Raw genomic sequence first — 6000 nt, forward strand, 5'->3', positions numbered from 1 at the left:
CTGACCCCGCTTTATCCACCCATTTCAAATTTGTGCAGTGAACTCTTTTAATGCAACTAGCTAGTGACCTTTGGAGCTCTGAACTGAAAGTTATGTGTAATAAAGAACTATGTTATAAAATTTTGTTTGTTGTGCCTTATAGGGTTGTAATCTTGGTAATCGTGAGACTATTTGAGGATGTATTTGTAATATTTATTTTCTCATATTTTAGTTTGATGTATTATTGAGAGACTTGATATTTAAATGTTGCGTTGATTGTTTGGTTTATTATATTTGAATATGTAGTTGCCTCAAATTTTACAAGTTTAACTTTTTTGTCATATTTGTTTGAGCTAAGTTTAGTGCCTTATGACAAGTCATTTATCTAAATCTCTTATTTGGAATTGGGTCTTCATGATGAGATTGGCAATCTACTTTTATTCCCATTACATTCCAATTGATAAAACATCTACTTATATTATTTAAACAAATCGTAAGACTTGTTACATAGCTAATGTGACTAAATGTAATGTGAATTGTTTTATCAATTGCCACATTATGGATTACTGGAATTTTAGTCCAAACCAGCTTGGAGATAAACTTTTTTCCTTCTTGTAATATGTTGACTTGTGGTAAAACTATGAGAGTTTCGGGAGAATGTGGAGAATGTGGCTTAATATATTTTCATTATTAAGCAATAGTAGAAATTTTTATCATGGATTTAGGGTTATTGTTATTATTATTATGATGTTGTAAACTTGCAAAAGAATGTATTTTTTGTAAGGTGGGCCCAAAAGAATATTTTGAGAGTGAAGATTTATGTAAGATTGTAAGATGTTTGCAGGATTTTGTGATCTCGTTAAGCCAATTTAGGCATGGATTTGGCCTAAAACAGAAGGTAATTTAGGGCTTGTGCATTTTAATCTTAGTTCAATTTTTCTTTAACAACTTCTTTCTCTCTATCTTTTTTTTTTTTTTTGGTGTGTGTGTCAAGGTGAAGAGAACTTTTTATTTTTGTTTATTTTTTTGAGAATGAAGGTGAAGAGAACTTCTTTTTTTTTAGAAGAAGAAAGGTGAAGAGAACTTTGTTGTGTTGATTTTAATACTTTTCGTACAAAAGAGCACGGTTTTTTGTATCCCAATATGAATTTTAGGATCTTACGATCCTAAGATCTAACATTCTTAAATCGTTCTAGATCTCACTACAATCTATACTAAGGTCAAATTCGTGTAGGATCCTAATCTGGACCTTTGGATCTTATAGGATCCCGATCCCATAGCGATACTAAAGATCCTGTGATATAAAGGAAAATTCAAAAAAAAAAAACTTCTCCTTTTTTGGGTTTCCAAATGCCCTAAATTGATTATATATATATATATATATATATATATATATATATATATAAAGTAATAAACAGATCAGACTAGTGGCCCTAGCCTAAATTAATAAAACTTTAATTATAAACTTCTTCTTTTTTTTTCTTTTTTTTTTGTGGCTAGGTGACAATGATAAAGAAGTTCATACTTCATACTATTAGTGATGAGTCTAAACTTGGTGATGCCAATGAAAATGAAATGAATGAATCTCCAAACGCAACATTAAGAGATTTTGATGATTATTTAACGGATGATACAGGTCATATGGCTGCTAAAAATGACGATAAATGTTGTTTATAATGATCTACCTTATTTTGAAGAACTCATCCAAGATAACTAAAACTTTGGTCTTGATGATTGATTGTGTTTATGGAGTTGTTTGAAATATTGTTATTTGCTTTGTTTTATTTTTTGCGACATTATGTTTGCTTTGAGTTTTGTAACTTAGAACTTGGTATTTGTGAGTTGTATCTTTTGAATTTTGAACTTTATTTATGTATTTGTAATTTGTTACTTTACTTTTTATTAGTAACTAGTGCATAGTCTCATGCATATATACGAGTACAATTAAAAATAATCATAATTATACGGTTCAAATTATACATTTTTTTTAGAAGATATTCAAATTATACAAGGTACTAGCTTACATTTTTTTTAAACTACACATTTCTAAAATATGTAATAGTTTCTCATATTATATTATATTATATATATGATTTAGAATTAATTGGTTTTTAGACTCTTCTATTTTTACACCCAATAATTCACTTGTCAGAAAAATTAAAAACTTGTTTGGACACATGGAGGAAAATTGGACTCTAATTGAAATCCAATTTTGAATCTAATTGGATTTGTACTCTTCAATTTTTACATTTAATAATTCACTTGACACAAAATTAAAAATTAAATAGGACACGTGGCACAAAATTGAGAATTTAATTAAAATGTAATTGGATTTTCTCTAAGTTTTAATGATTAATATATATATATATTTCACTAATTTGTGTCAAAAATTACTTTTTTTTTCAATTTTTCTTTAATATATATTATAAATTATAATTGTAAGTGCACAATTGCACCTGGACCCAAAGACAATCACGGGCTCAGGCCCAATGAGCCTTAAACAATAAAATTTGTAGAGCGTGGGCTTAAAACCTAAGTTAGAAGTACTGGGCGCTTGATAACAGGCTTTTATAAACAAATAGAGGTAAATAACGAATGATCGTTGCAAATGGATCTCCTCGGACTTGAGCCGAGGACTACTTCTTTATTATTTCTCTTTCTTCCTTACAGATTACAATTTCTTAATTAATTTCTCAGCTTTCGATCCCCCTTTTTTCTTTGGCCTTTATCCCCCTTTTATACTTCTTTCCCTGATACTTTTTGAACAGTAACTAGAAGTTTCCACCTCACTGTTCAGGGGTCACCTCCCCATTAATGCGGCCAGGGGGTAGGTGCAGAGCCTTTAATGCGGAGGTAGCAGGCTTTACTCTTGATATTTTCTTTAATACTGGTGCATCTAGAAGATTCAGGATGTCCCCTTTTAACCACTAGTCTTTCCAGAGTTGTGCCTTGACCTTTATAATGAAATCTTGAGTTCTCTTGGATCTGTCCGAGGTGAAACTCTCCCTCGGCTGTATCCTCGGACCCTCGGCTTATGGCTAACTCATAGAGTTTAATCCTGGAGCAGGTCGACCCTCCATATTACAGCCCAAAGGCCCATATGCCCACTTAAGTCCTTTTACTCCCCACAATAATTATGAGTATTTTTTTAGTATATTTTTTAATTGGAATGTAGAATCTTACAATTCTCATGCCGATCCTACGATCTGATCCCCGAACCTTCTCACTAATCCCGTGTAGGATCTCAATCCTGATAACCTTGTGAAAGAGAGGGCAATTTTCTTCAACCATGCTTTGTTTTTTCCTCCATGGTATAATGTTTGTTAAGTTACTGTTAAGTAATTTGACATTTGTCAGCTATGTTTTTGTTAGTTAGAAAATATGTTGATTAGATTAGGCACCAATCCGCGTTTTGAGGACATAATAACAGAAGCAGTGGCTGGAAAATCACCTCCTTCATCCTCTATAGCTCCGATAGTTTATGGTATTTCTTCATTTTTTTTTTTCATAATTTTCATAGTTTTAAGGTCTTATATGTAACAAGGAATGGTAATCGTCCAGCCCACTTGTTAGCAAAATATGCTCAAGGTATTGAGCAATATGTTTCTTGGATTGAAGAGAGCCCTTGTTTTATAAAACATGCTTTCTCAAATGATGTAATTTCTTTCCAGTCTTTTTAATGAAGGTTTAGTATCTCTTATATATCAAAAAAAAAAATGTAGCATTTTTTTATTTAGAAAAAAAAATCAGCATTTTCTTAACTCTAAGACTGAAATCATTTTGCTACTCTCAAATTCCTCTTTGTTACTAAACCATGATATCATAAGCATCAAGTGTGCTAGCAGTGCATACCATTTGTCACGTAGGCATTTTTTGTTAATGAGTTAGTGGCAAAGACCAAATTGACTACAAGTTAAAAATAACAATGATCAAATTGACTGTAACCTCAAAATGTAGGGGTTAAAATGGTTTTTTTGCCAAAAAAATTTAAAAAAAAAAAAAGAAAAAAAAAAAAAAAAACATGGCAGCAAGTAACAGCCACAATACAAACTAGCTGCAAGTTACAATAAAATACACACACCATGCCAACTGCCAATGACTCTCTCTCTCATTTAAGAGTATATAAGGTTGACATGGAGTTCTAAGGATAATTGCCCTCTGGAGATATCATTTTGAATATTCCAATAGATGCATTTCTTAATATACTTCCATTCCAGGATATTGTAATAAGGTGACTCAAGAATTAGCTCTGTATGCTAATGAGACAAAGAAACCCTTGGTTCCGCTTGAGGACATACCTTCTTTTCTCCTTCCCATAGTAAACTTTGGTTCATTATTACTGAAAACACTGTAGCAAAATAATTTTTAAATGTGTGAATAGTGGCGTGAGACCTATTTTTAATGAAAAAGTTGCTGAAAAGTGAAGTTTGTGAGTCCCGTAAATAGTGCACGGGTGCATTATTCACGGGAGAAAAGTTAACAACTGCGGCTAAAAAAAAAAAAAGAGAAAGAGAAAACGCGCAAGAAAAAAACGTAGGCGTGAATAAGTTGAATCCAAACACTCACTATAAATACAATTTATCATTTTTGGGCTAAAAAATATATATAAAACTTTGAAACAAGGCAAACGATAGGTCACAAGCCTTTAATCCAATGACTTCCTTGCAACCCTCAGCCGAAAATAGAACTTGCGCGTGAGGGCAAGTTAATACTCAACAGAATATTCTATCGGCCCACATAAACAAAAAACTGAAAATGACGAACTTTTTTTTTAACCCAGACCACAATACAATAAGATTTATCAGTGACACAAAAACATTTTCTCACCAATTAACATGATTGAATAATGTTAGGGATACACTCAACTACACACCCAAACCACAACATGTTTTTGTAGTTCTCATAAATAAGAAAAACATGTTTTTGTAGTGATTTATGTACAATAAGGTATTTTCAAAGGCATGGTAAACACGATGTTACTCAAATTTCAATTTATGAATTTAGCAAGTTTTGAAAAGGATAATGAAATTTTTTATATCACAATCAATTCAAATGGATCGAGCATTCAGTAGTGTAATCAAACACTAATAGTCTAATACACATCAATGTTATCAATTTTGTTCTAACCAAAAATTTTTGTTATGGTTTATTAATTGGTGCGAATCACCCATGTGTTTCATCTCAGCGTAAATTCTAGTTTATTCCAATTTGTTTCATTAAATTTTGGCCGTATGTGAGCACAACATTAAGCTTTTTTCTTGGCTCATTTTTTTTTAAATTTTCTTCTTAGCATATGGATCGGAATTTGAATTTGATTCTTTAATTTGATATTACTGTCAAGAGAAATTGGAGCAATTTGACTTATTTATTTGATTCATCGTAAATTTTTTTCTTGATTTGGTGTATTAGGCTAAATTATTAATTCATTCTAAAATTAATGTCCTTATTATATATGGTAAATATTAAAACTGTTAATGATTTGGTTTGGGATAGGTAATTTGATATGATCATGATATACAATTTTTTGATGAATTATTTCGTGTTATTAGAAGTAACTATGAAAGGTAAGTCAACATCAACAGATACTAAAATATTCTGTTTTAATATACCAACTTTAATCATGACAATTTTGATACACATACATGCCATTTAGACAATATAAAATCAGATCCTTGTCTCAAAAAAAAAAAAAAAAAAAATCCTACAAAATAATAATAATAATAATAATAATACAGTTAGATTTAAACTTTGAGGACACATGAAATTAACGTCTACCAGTACCAGTTACAAGTATAATCTTTTTCTTTCTTTTAAATAAAAAGATTTTTTTGACAATAATTTATTAAATTAGATATATAATTATGTAAGTGTATGGTAGAACCCACCTTTCTATGAGAGGGAGGAAGTATACTTTCAGAATACATAATAATTTTCCCTTAAAAAGGACAAGTTAATTCATATACAAAGACACAAAGACATTGTGCAGTGAAGTTTTAGTAAGTGCATCATTTTTGAAACTCC

Source organism: Castanea sativa, chromosome 7 (genome assembly GCF_040712315.1).
Source record: "Castanea sativa cultivar Marrone di Chiusa Pesio chromosome 7, ASM4071231v1".
In the NCBI taxonomy this organism is placed as follows: Eukaryota; Viridiplantae; Streptophyta; class Magnoliopsida; order Fagales; family Fagaceae; genus Castanea; species Castanea sativa.